Genomic DNA, 3,222 nt, shown 5'->3' on the forward strand with positions numbered 1-3,222 from the left:
GAAATGGTGTACTTTAAACAGATTTACAACTGTAAACGTTTAATACTTAAAGTCATGAATCACTAACACAGTCTGAACAATACTGTCCATACATACATTACTTAAAGTCCCCCTAAAGCATGTAACCAACAACCAGCAGCCTGAAACTAAAATCCAGGGCCAGATCACAGTACTCACCACAGTCAGGTACGCTGGCTCTGAACTCCGTGATGATGGAGTATTTCCTGCACTGTCTAGCATAGTGGGCCAGGGAAGAGCAGAGGCAGGGCTGGCCACACTTACAGGTGTCTGCTTTACACTGTTGGTGAAAGGGCACCGGACTCAGGTACTCATGACACGCTGAGAACAACTCTTGGTTCAGGATGGCACACATCTCAGAGGCGTAGGATGCTGTGGGGTGGAGGGGCAGGGGAGGGAGGGAGGGAGGGAGGGAGGGAGGGAGGGAGGGAGGGAGGGAGGGAGGGAAAGAGAGCATCTCTGTTTATGTTTGAGTTGTGTTGCAGTGAGGGTTCTAAAACACATATGGAAAATATTGATTGAAAGGCATGACATGACGTGTTTCTATTTGATAATGACGTAGGAGGACTTATGGTTTAGAAGGACATGTACCTGCTTGCTGATGTGTGTCACATGGGTCAAGCTGGGGAACACTCTGGCTGGGGACACAGGCAGAGGATACCCTCCAGGCGTTGCCAAACAGGTGAGGGGTGCTCTCTATCATACCAGATGGAGACCTGGAGGAGGACAGGGGAGGAGGGGTATGTTATAACATCAGAGATGGACTACCTTAGTGTTTCAGAAGGAACCCACAACACATTCTTGCATGCACACTACCCGGTTTGGTTCTGGTGGCAGAGGATTTCAGATCTGGACTGCAGGGGAGGAAGGGTTTACTCATTCACAACACAATAGTTATGTGATTCAGCTATACTGATACATGTTGTTGTGATCCAAAACATCCACCATTTAAAGTACATTTCAACCATTCTATTAAACCCTCAAACATGGTGGGCCACATCCATCCATTTACAGTACATGGCTGTGAAGTCACAGTACATTTCAACCATTCTATTAAACCCTCAAACATGGTGGGCCACATCCATCCATTTACAGTACATGGCTGTGAAGTCACAGTACATTTCAACCATTCTATTAAACCCTCAAACATGGTGGGCCACATCCATCCATTTACAGTACATGGCTGTGAAGTCACAGTACATTTCAACCATTCTATTAAACCCTCAAACATGGTGGGCCACATCCATCCATTTCACTTGAGTGTTCACCTGTTAACAGTGAAGGAGGCGATTAGAAAGAGGTAACATTTCATCAGGCAGAGACTGGTCAGGCTGGTCAGGCTGGTCAGCCACGATTTACATTACAGAGAGGAGAGGTAGATAAGAGAGAGAGAAAGGAGAGAGAGGGGAGAGGCGAGGAGAGCTGAGAAGATAGGGAGAGCTGTTCCCTCCCTCTCCCTGCCCTAGCCAGCTCCTGAAACGGGAGTATCCTTTCTCCCAGAGTGCCACAGCAAGGGCCGTGCCAGCCAGAGAGAGCAACAGAGAGCCACCCGGGCGGCTGGAGGTCAAGGGTCAGACAGACACACTTACAGGAAGTCAGAGAGACTGAGGGTAGAGAGAGAAAGAAAGAGAGAGAGAGAGAGAGAGAGAGAGAGAGAGAGAGAGCGAGAGAGAGAGAGACGGAGAGAGAAACGAAGAGAGAGGACAAGGAAGAAGCATGGGATTGGGGTTTCTGAAAACGTGTGTCTGTGGCAATATCTGAAAACGTTACAAGCCATCAAATCCATGCTTCTTCAATCCAGACACACTTACAGGAAGTCGTCCTGGATGTTTCCGTTGAAGGTTCCACAGAGCCCCACCGTGTCGCCCTTCCACAGCTCATCCACCTGCAGGTAGAGACGGAACTCCCTCCAGCTGTACTGCAGATGCAGACCCAGAGCAGTACGCACCTGCAGGAACATGGATGACAGCTCCTGGATGTGGAACACCTCTGGGGAAAGAACAGGGTTGTGATTAAAGGGAAGGGGGGAGCAGTCTAAAGTGCAAAGTCGCTGCTGGTCTAGAGAAGTCTCTACTGGTCTCAAAAAGTCTATACTGGTCTAGAGAAGTCTCTACTTGTCTAGAGAAGTCTCTGCTGGTCTAGAGAAGTCTCTACTTGTCTAGAGAAGTCTCTGCTGGTCTAGAGAAGTCTCTGCTGGTCTAGAGAAGTCTCTACTTGTCTAGAGAAGTCTCTGCTGGTCTAGAGAAGTGTCTACTTGTCTAGAGAAGTCTCTGCTGGTCTAAAGAAGTCTCTGCTGGTCTAGCGAAGTTTCTGCTGGTCTTAAGAAGTTGCTACTGGTCTAGAGAAGTCTCTACTTGTCTAGAGAAGTCTCTGCTGGTCTAGAGAAGTCTCTACTTGTCTAGAGAAGTCTCTGCTGGTCTAGAGAAGTCTCTGCTGGTCTTAAGAAGTTGCTACTTGTCTAGAGAAGTCTCTGCTGGTCTAGAGAAGTCTCTACTTGTCTAGAGAAGTCTTTGCTGGTCTAGAGAAGTCTCTACTAGTCTAGAGAAGTCTCTGCTGGTCTAGAGAAGTCTCTGCTGGTCTAGCGAAGTTTATACTTGTCTAGAGAAGTCTCTGCTGGTCTAGAAAAGTCTCTGCTGGTCTAGCGAAGTCTAAAATGGTCTAGAGAATTCTATACTGGTCTATAGAAGTCTCTGCTGGTCTGGAGAAGTCTCTACTGGTCTAGAGAAGTCTCTGCTGTTCTAGAGAAGTCTCTTCTGGTCTAGAGAAGACTCTGCTGGTCTAGAGAAGTGTCTAATAGTCTTGAGAAGCATCTGCTGGTCTTAAGAAATGGTACGTGTTTTGACTGTAAAGACTTAATAAATGGATACATGGATGGATACATCAGACTAAATGAGGTTATGTGATTCCTGAACCGTTCCACATACTTCTACACAAAGCACACATCAAACAGTTTACTGCTGTTACCATTAGAAACCATGGGAATGAAAACGCTAACAACCACGAGAACAAAAACACAGAAGAAATCCATTTTGTAACACAACATAATACAGCATTAACACAGTGGCCCTGAGTCCAGTCTGTTTACTGATAAGAGTCCTGTCATTCAATACACTTCAATACAACTCACTCAGACCCAGTCCGTAGCTCTGAAAGAACATAGATCTGGACAGACAATGTCGAGGCATGATATTGATATGAGGTTGA

Source organism: Salmo trutta, chromosome 12, assembly GCF_901001165.1.
Source record: "Salmo trutta chromosome 12, fSalTru1.1, whole genome shotgun sequence".
Taxonomy (NCBI): Eukaryota; Metazoa; Chordata; class Actinopteri; order Salmoniformes; family Salmonidae; genus Salmo; species Salmo trutta.